Consider the following 15,571-nt stretch of genomic DNA (forward strand, 5'->3'; position numbering starts at 1 on the left):
GAATTTGCTGCCATTCACCTCAGCAGCATATTCTTCGGGATTTCCTTTTCAGTCAGACATATTTTGCGTCTTTGTTGCCGTTTGGAACCACAGCAGACATGATGAATAATTGGCACTTCAGAGCTCTGAAGGAGCATATTTGCTCCATCATTACTGTGTCTGTCCCCATCATTACTGTTCTACAGAACATTGAATATCGGAGTTTCGGCGTCTTGTTCAAGTTGTACAAGACATTAATAAGGCTACGGTTGGATTGATGTGCAAAGTTCTGGTCTCACTATTATATAGATGATATTATTCAACTAGAAAGAGTGCAGAAACATTTTTCCAGGATGCTACCGGAAATTGATAGTTTGAGTTTGTTAGACTGGGACATTTTCCACTGGAATGTGGGTGGCAGAGGGGAGAATTTCTCCAAGATTATTTGGACAGGGAAAAGGTACATCGGTAACATATTTTCCCGAAGGTAGAGGAGGCTAAAACAAGCATGCACAGGTTTAAGGTAAGAGGGGAGACATAGAAAAGTGTGCAGAGAGCAATTTCTTCACAAATTACGTGCTGAGTGTCTGTACCGAGTTGTCAGAGGCAGTGATAGAAGTGGGTACAATTGTGTCTCAATAAGGGGATCAGGGGTTATGCGGAGAAGGCAGGAGAATGGGTATGAGAAAATATCAGCCATTATTCAATGGCGGAGCAGACTCGATGGGCCGAGTGGCCTAATTCTGCTCCTATGTCCCATGGTTTTTATGGTCTTTTAAAAAGCATTTAGAGATTTAAATGCGAGAAATTGGTATGGATGGATGTTGGCCAAATGTTGGCAATTGAGACAAGAGTCGTCGTACACATTGAGCGGCATGGAGAAGTTGGGTAGACCTCTACGCTGCCAACCTCTATGACTCTTAGTCCCTATCCCAACTTCCAGCTCTATTACGCTGCACATTCGAGCATTCCAGCTCTATGTCCAAGTTATTTTGATATTTTACTTTGTGTGCCTGCCTCTGTTATTCTCTTGGACAATGGTCCTTGAGGGATTGAAAGGACCTGAGGAACAGGAAGGAAATGACATTGAGACAGAACCTCAGCTGTGATCAAACTGAATGTTGGGGCAGGAGTGAGTGGCCCTTTCGTCTCCCTATGTTGTCACTTGCTATCAGTTCCAGTTGCAACAGTACTCGCAGACGAATATAACTGCGAGATAAGATTTTCCAAAAATGATTTCAATGTTCTGGGATACAGTTCAGTTATCTGGTCTGCACTGCCTGTGAGATTGGTGAGGGAAATACAACAGTGGTTTCAATTTTCAATGTGAGAAATGACAGGAATCAAGTGCCTGCCTCTGGGGAAAGGTAGGTCGAGTGGGACTGAATGATCTGCCATTCTATAGAGACCCTGAGGTTAAACGTAATCAATGTCCTCCGTCGCTATTTCACGCACTTTTAAGATTTTGGTCACGTCCGGCTGTGAGATGAGCTACATCAATACCTGGAGTTCCACCTAAATGTTACCCACCACGGCGAGTATGACCACCGTCATCCTTTATATACAATGTGTCCGTGCTAGAAGCCAGCGTCAGCTTTAGCTCACTGGTTACTTCACAGCATCAACTTAACTGTAAGTTCGAGCCTGTCTCACCGTGGGCGCTGCCTGATGTTTTTAATATTTTCCAATGCATGCGTGTGACATGAATAAAAGCAGCAGCACATTTAGAATTAGAAGTAAGTGTATTTTGTTTAGAGGTTGCGTTAATCTGTCTTAAAAAGCGGATTGTGCCACGTGTTTACTTTCTGATTTCACACTGCGGAAACACAAGTTCGATTCCAGCTCTGTCCAAGAACAGACATATCACACTTTGTCAATTACTCAGAACATAAATGGAGGAAAAGAACATTAACGATTATCGATTGAACATTTTGATAAATTTCGGAACAAAATTGTTATAGCAGGCAAATTGATTAATCCATTTTTTTCCACGTGAAACGCTGTTCCCCAGATTTCCAAGAAAACTCGGGGAGTTCGAAAGGATCGAGGACCAAGCAGTGGGTTTGATTGCTCCTCCTGCCACAGGCATTGAATCCCTCCGCCACAGCCATCCCAAGCTGCACCACAATAACTCAACAAAGTTCCTCAGGCAATTGTTCCACAGAAAGCGCCTTCCAGACCTCGCAGCAACTCTCATATGCGGTAAAAGTGATCGTTTTAATGCATTTGTGCTTTGAATTTCAAGGGCCTGAACACTTCTGCATTCTTTTTAATAAAACATTAGAGTCCCCAATACATCTTTACCAATTAAGGGGCAATTTAGCGTTGTCAAACCACCGAACCTGCACATATTTGGGTAGTGGGGTTGAAACCGACACAAACACGAGGAGAATGTGCAAACTTCACACGGACTCTGACCGTGAACCGGAATCGAACCTGGTAATTCGGCGCCGTGAGGCAATAGTGCTAACCACTGGGCCAGCTTGCTGCCTCTGTCGTTACATTCTAACGGTGGAATGAATCATGTAACTTCTGCTGCAGAGAAAACTGCTGTATTTCTAACAGCATGAATCCTGGAACACAGAAACCATGTGGTTGTAGCAGTAAGGTGGAACGGAGTGGTGTGCAATCTAACCTGGATTTAAACACTCACTCCCCCTTTCTCTCTTTAACACTCTCCTTTGTTCTGATTTGTTCCGATTGGTTTCGGGTAAAGATTGAATTTGCTGCCATTCACCTCAGCAGCATATTCTTCGGGATTTCCTTTTCAGTCAGACATATTTTGCGTCTTTGTTGCCGTTTGGAACCACAGCAGACATGATGAATAATTGGCACTTCAGAGCTCTGAAGGAGCATATTTGCTCCATCATTACTGTGTCTGTCCCCATCATTACTGTTCTACAGAACATTGAATATCGGAGTTTCGGCGTCTTGTTCAAGTTGAACAAGACATTAATAAGGCTACGGTTGGATTGATGTGCAAAGTTCTGGTCTCACTATTATATAGATGATATTATTCAACTAGAAAGAGTGCAGTAACATTTTTACAGGATGCTACCGGAAATTGATAGTTTGAGTTTGTTAGACTGGGACATTTTCCACTGGAATGTGGGTGGCAGAGGGGAGAATTTCTCCAAGATTATTTGGACAGGGAAAAGGTACATCGGTAACATATTTTCCCGAAGGTAGAGGAGGATAAAACAAGCATGCGCAGGTTTAAGGTAAGAGGGGAGACATAGAAAAGTGTGCAGAGAGCAATTTCTTCACAAATTACGTGCTGAGTGTCTGTACCGAGTTGTCAGAGGCAGTGATAGAAGTGGGTACAATTCTGTCTCAATAAGGGGATCAGGGGTTATGCGGAGAAGGCAGGAGAATGGGTATGAGAAAATATCAGCCATTATTCAATGGCGGAGCAGACCCGATGGGCCGAGTGGCCTAATTCTGCTCCTATGTCCCATGGTTTTTATGGTCTTTTAAAAAGCATTTAGAGATTTAAATGCGAGAAATTGGTATGGATGGATGTTGGCCAAATGTTGGCAACTGAGACAGGACTCGTCGTACACATTGAGCGGCATGGAGAAGTTGGGTAGACCTCTACACTGCCAATCTCTATGACTCTCAGTCCCTATTCCACCTTCCAGCTCTATTACGCTGCACATTCGAGCATTCCAGCTCTATGTCCAAGTTATTTTGATATTTTACTTTGTGTGCCAGCCTCTGTCATTCTCTTGGACAATGGTCCTTGAGGGATTGAAAGGATCTGAGGAACAGGAAGGAAATGACATTGAGACAGAACCTCAGCTGTGATCAAACTGAATGTTGGGGCAGGAGTGAGTGGCACTTTCGTCTCCCTATGTTGTCACTTGCTATCAGTTCCAGTTGCAACAGTACTCGCAGACGAATATAACTGCGAGATAAGATTTTCCAAAAATGATTTCAATGTTCTGGGATACCGTTCAGTTATCTGGTCTGCACTGCCTGTGAGATTGGTGAGGGAAATACAACAGTGGTTTCAATTTTCAATGTGAGAAATGACAGGAATCAAGTGCCTGCCTCTGGGGTAAGGTAGGTCGAGTGGGATTGAATGATCTGCCATTCTATAGAGACGCTGAGGTTAAACGTAATCAATGTCCTCCGTCGCTACTTCACGCACTATTAAGTTTTTGGTCACGTCTGGCTGTGAGATGAGCTACATCAATACCTGGAGTTCCACCTAAATGTTACCCACCACGGCGAGTATGACCACCGTCATCCTTTATATACAATGTGTCCGTGCTAGAAGACAACGTCAGCTTTAGCTCACTGGTTACTTCACAGCATCAACTTAACTGTAAGTTCGAACCTGTCTCACCGTGGGCGCTGCCTGATGTTTTTAATATTTTCCAATGCATGCGTGTGACATGAATAAAAGCAGCAGCACATTTAGCATTAGAAGTAAGTGTATGTTGTTTAGAGGTTGCGTTAATCTGTCTTACAAAGCTGCTTGTGCCACGTGTTTACTTTCTGATTTCACACTGCAGAAACACAAGTTCGATTCCAGCTCTGTCCAAGAACAGACCTATCACACATTGTCAATTACTCAAAACAGAAATGGAGGAAAAGAACATTAACGATTATCTAATGTACATTTTTGTAAATTTCGGAACAAAATTGTTATAGCAGGCAAATTGATTAATCCATTTTTTTTCCACGTGAAACGCTGTTCCCCAGATCTCCAAGAAAACTCGGGGAGTTCGAAAGGATCGAGGACCAAGCAGTGGGTTTGATTGCTCCTCCTGCCACAGGCTTTGAATCCCTCCGCCACAGCCATCCCAAGCTGCACCACAATAACTCATCAAAGTTCCTCAGGCAATTGTTCAACTGAAAGCGCCATCCAGACCTAGCAGCAACTCTCATATGCGGTAAAAGTGATCGTTTTAATGCATTTGTGCTTTGAATTTCAAGGGCCTGAACACTTCTGCATTGTTTTTAATGAAACATTACAGTCCCCAATACATCTTTACCAATTAAGGGGCAATTTAGCGTTGCCAAACCACCGAACCTGCACATATTTGGGTAGTGGGGGTGAAACCGACACAAACACGTGGAGAATGTGCAAACTTCACACGGACTCTGACAGAGAACCGGAATCGAACCTGGTAATTCGGCGCCGTGTGGCAATAGTGCTAACCACTGGGCCAGCTTGCTGCCTCTGTCGTTACATTCTAACGGTGGAATGAATCATGTAACTTCTGCTGCAGAGAAAACTGCTGTATTTCTAACAGCATGAATCCTGGAACACAGAAACTATGTGGTTGTAGCAGTAAGGTGGAGCGGAGTGGTGTGCAATCTAACCTGGATTTAAACACTCACTCCCCCTTTCTCTCTTTAACACTCTCCTTTGTTGTGATTTGTTCCGATTGGTTTCGGGTAAAGATTGAATTTGCTGCCATTCACCTCAGCAGCATATTCTTGGGGATTTCCTTTTCAGTCAGACATATTTTGCGTCTTTGTTGCCGTTTGGAACCACAGCAGACATGATGAATAATTGGCACTTCAGAGCTCTGAAGGAGCAGATTTGCTCCATCATTACTGTGTCTGTCCCCATCATTACTGTTCTACAGAACATTGAATATCGGGGTTTCGGCGTCTTGTTCAAGTTGTACAAGACATTAATAAGGCTACGGTTGGATTGATGTGCAAAGTTCTGGTCTCACTATTATATAGATGATATTATTCAACTAGAAAGAGTGCAGAAACATTTTTCCAGGATGCTACCGGAAATTGATAGTTTCAGTTTGTTAGACTGGGACATTTTCCACTGGAATGTGGGTGGCAGAGGGGAGAATTTCTCCAAGATTATTTGGACAGGGAAAAGTACATCGGTAACATATTTTCCCGAAGGTATAGGAGGCTAAAACAAGCATGCACAGGTTTAAGGTAAGAGGGGAGACATAGAAAAGTGTGCAGAGAGCAATTTCTTCACAAATTACGTGCTGAGTGTCTGTACCGAGTTGTCAGAGGCAGTGATAGAAGTGGGTACAATTGTGTCTCAATAAGGGGATCAGGGGTTATGCGGAGAAGGCAGGAGAATGGGTATAAGAAAATATCAGCCATTATTCAATGGCGGAGCAGACTCGATGGGCCGAGTGGCCCAATTCTGCTCCTATGTCCCATGGTTTTTATGGTCTTTAAAATGCGTTTAGAGATTTAAATGCGAGAAATTGGTATGGATGGATGTTGGCCAAATGTTGGCAATTGAGACAAGAGTCGTCGTGCACATTGAGCGGCATTGAGAAGTTGTGTAGACATCTACGCTGCCAACCTCTATGACTCTTAGTCCCTATTCCACCTTCCAGCTCTATTACGCTGCACATTCGAGCATTCCAGCTCTATGTCCAAGTTATTTTGATATTTTACTTTGTGTGCCTGACTCTCTCATTCTCTTGGACAATGGTCCTTGAGGGAATGAAAGGATCTGAGGAACAGGAAAGAAATGACATTGAGACAGAACCTCAGCTGTGATCAAACTGAATGTTGGGGCAGGAGTGAGTGGCACTTTCGTCTCCCTATGTTGTCACTTGCTATCAGTTCCAGTTGCAACAGTACTCGCAGACGAATATAACTGCGAGATAAGATTTTCCAAAAATGATTTCAATGTTCTGGGATACAGTTCAGTTATCTGGTCTGCACTGCCTGTGAGATTGGTGAGGGAAATACAACAGTGGTTTCAATTTTCAATGTGAGAAATGACAGGAATCAAGTGCCTGCCTCTGGGGAAAGGTAGGTCGAGTGGGACTGAATGATCTGCCATTCTATAGAGACCCTGAGGTTAAACGTAATCAATGTCCTCCGTCGCTATTTCACGCACTTTTAAGATTTTGGTCACGTCCGGCTGTGAGATGAGCTACATCAATACCTGGAGTTCCACCTAAATGTTATCCACCACGGCGAATATGAATACCGTCATCCTTTATATACAATGTGTCCGTGCTAAAAGCCAGCGTCAGCTTTAGCTCACTGGTTACTTCACAGCATCAACTTAACTGTAAGTTCGAGCCTGTCTCACCGTGGGCGCTGTTTGATGTTTTTAATATTTTCCAATGCATGCGTGTGACATGAATAAAAGCAGCAGCACATTTAGAATTAGAAGTAAGTGTATTTTGTTTAGAGGTTGCGTTAATCTGTCTTAAAAAGTGGCTTGTGCCACGTTTTTACTTTCTGATTTCACACTGCAGAAACACAAGTTCGATTCCAGCTCTGTCCAAGAACAGACCTATCACACATTGTCAATTACTCAGAACATAAATGGAGGGAAAGAACATTAACGATTATCTATTGTACATTTTTGTAAATTTCGGAACAAAATTGTTATAGCAGGCAAATTGATTAATCCATTTTTTTCCACGTGAAACGCTGTTCCCCAGGTCTCCAAGAAAACTCGGGGAGTTCGAAAGGATCGAGGACCAAGCAGTCGGTTTGATTGCTCCTCATGCCACAGGCATTGAATCCCTCCGCCACAGCCATCCCAAGCTGCACCACAATAACTCAACAAAGTTCCTCAGGCAATTGTTCCACAGAAAGCGCCTTCCAGACTTAGCAGCAACTCTCATATGCGGAAAAAGTGATCGTTTTAATGCATTTGTACTTTGAATTTCAAGGGCCTGAACACTTCTGCATTCTTTTTAAAAAAACATTACAGTCCCCAATACATCTTTACCAATTAAGGGGCAATTTAGCGTTGTCAAACCACCGAACCTGCACATATTTGGGTAGTGGGGGTGAAACCGACACAAACACGAGGAGAATGTGCAAACTTCACACGGACTCTGACCGAGAACCGGAATCGAACCTGGTAATTCGGCGCCGTGAGGCAATAGTGCTAACCACTGGGGCAGCTTGCTGCCTCTGTCGGTACATTCCAACGGTGGATTGAATCACGTAACTTCTGCTGCAGAGAAAACTGCTGTATTTTTAACAGCATGAATCCTGGAACACAGACACCATGTGGTTGTAGCAGTAAGGTGGAACGGAGTGGTGTGCAATCTAACCTGGATTTAAACACTCACTCCCCCTTTCTCTCTTTAACACTCTCCTTTGTTCTGATTTGTTCCGATTGGTTTCGGGTAAAGATTGAATTTGCTGCCATTCACCTCAGCAGCATATTCTTCGGGATTTCCTTTTCAGTCAGACATATTTTGCGTCTTTGTTGCCGTTTGGAACCACAGCAGACATGATGAATAATTGGCACTTCAGAGCTCTGAAGGAGCATATTTGCTCCATCATTACTGTGTCTGTCCCCATCATTACTGTTCTACAGAACATTGAATATCGGAGTTTCGGCGCCTTGTTCAAGTTGTACAAGACATTAATAAGGCTTCGGTTGGATTGATGTGCAAAGTTCTGGTCTCACTATTATATAGATGATATTATTCAACTAGAAAGAGTGCAGAAACATTTTTCCAGCATGCTACCGGAAATTGATAGTTTGAGTTTGTTAGACTGGGACATTTTCCACTGGAATGTGGGTGGCAGAGGGGAGAATTTCTCCAAGATTATATGGACATGGAAAAGGTACATCGGTAACATATTTTCCCGAAGGTAGAGGAGGCTAGAACAAGCATGCACAGGTTTAAGGTAAGAGGGGAGACATAGAAAAGTGTGCAGAGAGCAATTTCTTCACAAATTACGTGCTGAGTGTCTGTACCGAGTTGTCAGAGGCAGTGATAGAAGTGGGTACAATTGTGTCTCAATAAGAAAATCAGGGGTTATGCGGAGAAGGCAGGAGAATGGGTATGAAAAAATATCAGCCATTATTTAATGGCGGAGCAGACTCGATGGGCCGAGTGGCCTAATTCTGCTCCTATGTCCCATGGTTTTTATGGTCTTTTAAAAAGCATTTAGAGATTTAAATGCGAGAAATTGGTATGGATGGATGTTGGCCAAATGTTGGCAATTGAGTCAAGAGTCGTCGTACACATTGAGCGGCATGGAGAAGTTGAGTAGACTTCTACGCTGCAAACCTCTATGACTCTTAGTCCCTATCCCACCTTCCAGCTCTATTACGCTGCACATTCGAGCATTCCAGCTCTATGTCCAAGTTATTTTGATATTTTACTTTGTGTGCCTGCCTCTGTCATTCTCTTGGACAATGGTCCTTGAGGGAATGAAAGGATCTGAGGAACAGGAAGGAAATGACATTGAGACAGACCCTCAGCTGTGATCAAACTGAATGTTGGGGCAGGAGTGAGTGGCCCTTTCGTCTCCCTATGTTGTCACTTGCTATCAGTTCCAGTTGCAACAGTACTCGCAGACGAATATAACTGCGAGATAAGATTTTCCAAAAATGATTTCAATGTTCTGGGATACAGTTCAGTTATCTGGTCTGCACTGCCTGTGAGATTGGTGAGGGAAATACAACAGTGGTTTCAATTTTCAATGTGAGAAATGACAGGAATCAAGTGCCTGCCTCTGGGGAATGGTAGGTCGAGTGGGATTGAATGATCTGCCATTCTATAGAGACGCTGAGGTTAAACGTAATCAATGTCCTCCGTCGCTACTTCACGCACTTTTAAGTTTTTGGTCACGTCTGGCTGTGAGATGAGCTACATCAATGCCTGGAGTTCCACCTAAATGTTACCCACCACGGCGAGTATGACCACCGTCATCCTTTATATACAATATGTCCGTGCTAGAAGACAGCGTCAGCTTTAGCTCACTGGTTACCTCACAGCATCAACTTAACTGTAAGTTCGAGCCTGTCTCACCGTGGGCGTTGCCTGATGTTTTTAATATTTTCCAATGCATGCGTGTGACATCAATAAAAGCAGCAGCACATTTAGGATTAGAAGTAAGTGTATTTTGTTTAGAGGTTGCGTTAATCTGTCTTAAAAAGCGACTTGTGCCACGTGTTTACTTTCTGATTTCACACTGCGGAAACACAAGTTCGATTCCAGCTCTGTCCAAGAGCAGACCGATCACACTTTGTTAATTAATCACAAAGTAAAAGGAGGGAAAGAACATTAACGATTGTCTATTGTACATTTTTGTAAATTTCGGAACAAGATTGTTACAGCAGGCAAATTGATTAATCCAGTTTTTCCACGTGAAACTCTGTTCCCCAGATCTCCAAGAATACTCTGGAACTTCGAAAGTATCCAGGACCAAGCAGCTGGTTTGATTGCTCCTCCTGCCACATGCATTCAATCTCTCCGCCACAGCCATCCCAAACTGCATCACAATAACGCAACAAAGTTCCTCAGGCAATTGTTCCACAGACTGCACCTCCAGACCCAGCAGCAACTCTCATATGCAGTAAAAGTGATCGTTTTAATGCATTGGTGCTTTGAACTTCAAGGGCCTGGTCTCTTCTGCATTCTTTTAAAGAAACTTTAGAGACCTCAATACATCTTTTCCAAATAATGGGCAATTTAGCGCGGTCAATCCACCGAACCTGCTCATCTTGGGGTGGTGGGTGTGAAACCGACACAAACACGGAGAAGGTGCAAACTCCACACGGACTCTGACCGAGAACCGGGATCGAACCTGGTAATTAGGCGCCGTGACGCAGTAGTGCTAACCACTGGGCCAGTTTGCTGCCTCTGTCGTTACATTATAAAGGTGGAATGAATCATGTAACTTCTGCTGCAGAGAAAACTGCTGTATTTCTAACAGCATGAATCCTGGAACACAGAAACCATGTGGTTGTAGTAGTAAGTTGGAATGGAGTGGTGTGAAATCTAACCTGGATTTAAACACTCTCTCCCCCTTTCTCTCTTTAACACTCTACTTTGTTCTGATTTGTTCCGCATGGTTTCAGGTAAAGATTTAAGTTGATGCCGTTCTCCACAGCAGCATATTCTTCGAAATTCCCTTTTCAGTCAGACATATTTAGCGACTTTGTTGCCGTTTGGAACCACAGCAAACACGATGAATAATTGGCACTTTATAGCTCTGAAGGAGGATATTTGCTCCATCATTACTGTGTCTGTCCCCATCATTACATTCGATATAGGAGTTTGGGCGTCCTGTTCAAGTTATACAAGACAGTAATAATGCTACGCTTGGATTGAAGTGCAAAGTTCTGGTCTCAATATTATATAGATGATATTATTCAACTAGAAAGAGTGTAGAAACTTTTCTCCGGGATGCTAGCGGAAATTGATAGTTTGAGATATTATGGAGGGTTTGTTAGACAGGGACATTTTCCACTGGAATGTGGTTGGCAGAGGGGAGAATTTCTCCAAGATTACTTGGACAGGGACAAGGAACATCGGCAACATATTTTCCAGAAGGTAGGGGAGGCAAACCAAGCATGCACAGGTTTAAGGTTAGAGGGGAGACATAGAAAAGGGCTCCAGAGAGCAATGTCTTCACAATTTACGTGCTGAGTGTCTGGACCGAGTTGTCAGAGGCAGTAATAAAAGTGGGTACAATTGTGTCTCATTAACGGGATCAGGGGTTATGCGGAGAAGGCAGGTGACTGGGTATGAGAAAATATCAGCCATTATTCAATGGCGGAGCAGACTCGATGGGCCGAGTGGCCTAATTTTGCTCCGATGTCTCATGGTTTTCATGGTCTTTTAAAAAGCATTTAGAGATTTAAATGCGAGAAATTGGTATGGATGGATGTTGGACAAATGTTAGCACATGAGATAAGACTCGTCGTACACACTGAGCGGCATGGACAAGTTGGGCCGACCTCTACACTGCAAACCTCTATGACTCTGTTGCCCTATCCCACCTTCCAGCTCTTTAAAGCTGCCGATTCGAGCACTCCATCTCGATGTTCAAGTTATTTTGATATTTTACTTTGTGTGCCTGCCTCTATCATTCTCATGGACAATGGTTCTTGCGGGATTAACAGGCAGGAAATGACATTGAGGCAGAACCTCAGCGGTGATCGAACTGAATGTTGGGGCAGGAGTGCGGAGCCGTGTTGTCTCCGTATGCTGTCACTTGCTATCAGTTCCAGTCGCCAAAGTACTCGCAGGTGAACATAACTGCGAGATAATATTTTTAAATTACCTGTTTCCAACAATTCTTTCAATGTTCTTGGACACAGTTCAGTTATCTGGTCTGCACTGCCAGTGAGATTGGTGGAGGCAGATACGACAGTGGTGTCAAATTTCAACGTGAGAAATGACACCAATCAAATGCCTGCCTGTGGGGAATGGTCGGTCGAGTGGGATTGAATGACCTGCCATTCTAAAGAGACGCTGAGGTTAAACGGAATCAATGTCCTCCGACGCTACTTCACGCACTTTTAAGTTTTTGGTCACGTCTGGCTGTGGGTTGAGTTGCATCAACACCTGGAGTTCCTCCTCAATGTTCCCCACCACCGCGAGTATCATACCGTCATCCTTTATATACAATGTGACCGTATTAGAAGTCAGCGTCAGCTTTAGCTCACTGTTTATTTTACAGCATCAACTTAACTGGAAGTTCGAACCTGTCTCACCGTGGGCGCTGCCTGACGTTTTTAATTATTTTCCAAAGCATGCGCATTGCATGAATAAAAGCAGAAGCACATTTAGAATTAGAAGTATGTGTATATTGATTAGAGGTTGCGTTGATCTGTCTTAAAAAGCGACTTGTGCCACATGTTTACTTTCTGATCTCACACTGCGGAAACATTAGTTCGATTCCACCTCTGTCCAAGAGCAGACCGATCACACTTTGTTAATTAATCACAACGTAAAAGGAGGGAAAGAACATTAACGATTGTCTATTGTACATTTTTGTAAATTTCGGAACAAGATTGTTACAGCAGGCAAATTGATTGATCCAGTTTTGCCACGTGAAACTCTGTTCCCCAGATCTCCAAGAATACTCAGGAATTTTGAAAGTATCCAGGACCAAGCAGCTGGTTTGATTGCTCCTCCTGCCACATGCATTCAATCTCTCCGCCACAGCCATCCCAAACTGCATCACAATAACTCAACAAAGTACCTCAGGCAATTGTTCCACAGACTGCACCTTCCAGACCCAGCAGCAACTCTCAAATGCAGTAAAAGTGATCGTTTTAATGCATTGGTGCTTTGAATTTCAAGGGCCTGGACTCTTCTGCATTCTTCTAAGGAAACTTTAGAGACCTCAATACATCTTTTCCAAATAATGGGCAATTTAGCGCTGTCAATCTACCGAACCTGCACATCTTGGGGTGGTGGGTGTGAAACCGACACAAACACGGAGAAGGTGCAAACTCCACACGGACTCTGACCGAGAACCGAGATCGAACCTGGTAATTAGGCGCCGTGAGGCAATAGTGCTAACCACTGGGCCATTTTGCTGCCTCTGTCGTTACATTATAACGGTGGAATGAATCATGTAACTTCTGCTGCAGAGAAAACTGCTGTATTTCTAACAGCATGAATCCTGGAACACAGAAACCATGTGGTTGTAGTAGTAAGTTGGAATGGAGTGGTGTGAAATCTAACCTGGATTTAAACACTCTCTCCCCCTTTCTCTCTTTAACACTCTCCTTTGTTCTGATTTGTTCCGCTTGGTTTCGGGTAAAGATTTAAGTTGCTGCCGTTCTCCACCGCAGCATATTCTTCGAAATTCCCTTTTCAGTCATACATATTTAGCGACTTTGTTGCCGTTTGGAACCACAGCAAACACGATGAATAATTGGCACTTTATAGCTCTCAAGGAGGATATTTGCTCCATCATTACTGTGTCTGTCCCCATCATTACATTCGATATCGGAGTTTGGGCGTCCTGTTCAAGTTATACAAGACAGTAATAATGCTATGCTTGGATTGAAGTGCAAAGTTCTGGTCTCACTATTATATAGATGATATTATTCAACTAGAAAGAGTGTAGAAAATTTTTTCCGGGATGCTAGCGGAAATTGATAGTTTGAGATATTATGGAGGGTTTGTTAGACAGGGACATTTTCCACTGGAATGTGGGTGGCAGAGGGGAGAATTTCTCCAAGATTACTTGGCCAGGGACAAGGAACATCGGCAACATATTTTCCAGAAGGTAGGGGAGGCAAACCAAGCATGCACAGGTTTAAGGTTAGAGGGGAGACATAGAAAAGGGTCAAGAGAGCAATGTCTTCACAATTTACGTGCTGAGTGTCTGGACCGAGTTGTCAGAGGCAGTAATAAAAGTGGGTACAATTGTGTCTCATTAAGGGGGTCAGGGGTTATGCGGAGAAGGCAGGTGACTGGGTATGAGAAAATATCAGCCATTATTCAATGGCGGAGCAGACTCGATGGGCCGAGTGGCCTAATTTTGCTCCGATGTCTCATTGTTTTCATGGTCTTTTAAAAAGCATTTAGAGATTTAAATGCGAGAAATTGGTATGGATGGATGTTGGACAAATGTTAGCACATGAGATAAGACTCGTCGAACACACTGAGCGGCTTGGACAAGTTGGGCCGACCTCTACACTGCAAACCTCTATGACTCTGTTGCCCTATCCCACCTTCCAGCTCTTTTAAGCTGCCGATTCGAGCACTCCATCTCGATGTTCAAGTTATTTTGACATTTTACTTTGTGTGCCTGCCTCTATCATTCTCATGGACAATGGTTCTTGCGGGATTAACAGGCAGGAAATGACATTGAGGCAGAACTTCAGCGGTGATCGAACTGAATGTTGGGGCAGGAGTGCGGAGCCGTGTTGTCTCCGTATGCTGTCACTTGCTATCAGTTCCAGTCGCCAAAGTACTCGCAGGTGAACATAACTGCGAGATAATATTTTTAAATTACCTGTTTCCAACAAGTCTTTCAATGTTCTTGGACACAGTTCAGTTATCTGGTCTGCACTGCCAGTGAGATTGGTGGAGGCAGATACGACAGTGGTATCAAATTTCAACGTGAGAAATGACACCAATCAAATGCCTGCCTGTGGGGAATGGTCGGTCGAGTGGGATTGAATGACCTGCCATTCTAAAGAGACGCTGAGGTTAAACGGAATCAATGTCCTCCGACGCTACTTCACGCACTTTTAAGTTTTTGGTCACGTCTGGCTGTGGGTTGAGTTGCATCAACACCTGGAGTTCCTCCTCAATGTTCCCCACCACCGCGAGTATCAAACCGTCATCCTTTATATACATTGTGACCGTATTAGAAGTCAGCGTCAGCTTTAGCTCACTGGTTACTTCACAGCATCAACTTAACTGTAAGTTCGAACCTGTCTCACCGTGGGCGCTGCTTGAAATTATTTTCCAAAGCATGCGCGTTGCATGAATAAAAGCAGAAGCACATTTAGAAATAGAAGTATGTGTATTTTGATTAGAGATTGCGTTGATCTGTCTTAAAAAGCGACTTGTGCCACATGTTTACTTTCTGATCTCACACTGCGGAAACATTAGTTCGATTCCAGCTCTGTCCAAGAGCAGACCGATCACACTTTGTTAATTAATCACAACGTAAAAGGAGGGAAAGAACATTAACGATTGTCTATTGTACATTTTTGTAAATTTCGGAACAAGATTGTTACAGCAGGCAAATTGATTAATCCAGTTTTTCCACGTGAAATTCTGTTCCCCAGATCTCCAAGAATACTCAGGAACTTCGAAAGTATCCAGGATCAAGCAGCTGGTTTGATTGCTCCTCCTGCCACATGCATTCAATCTCTCCGTCACAGCCATCGCAACCT

The sequence above is a fragment of the Scyliorhinus canicula genome, unplaced genomic scaffold (assembly GCF_902713615.1).
Source record: "Scyliorhinus canicula unplaced genomic scaffold, sScyCan1.1, whole genome shotgun sequence".
NCBI lineage: Eukaryota > Metazoa > Chordata > Chondrichthyes > Carcharhiniformes > Scyliorhinidae > Scyliorhinus > Scyliorhinus canicula.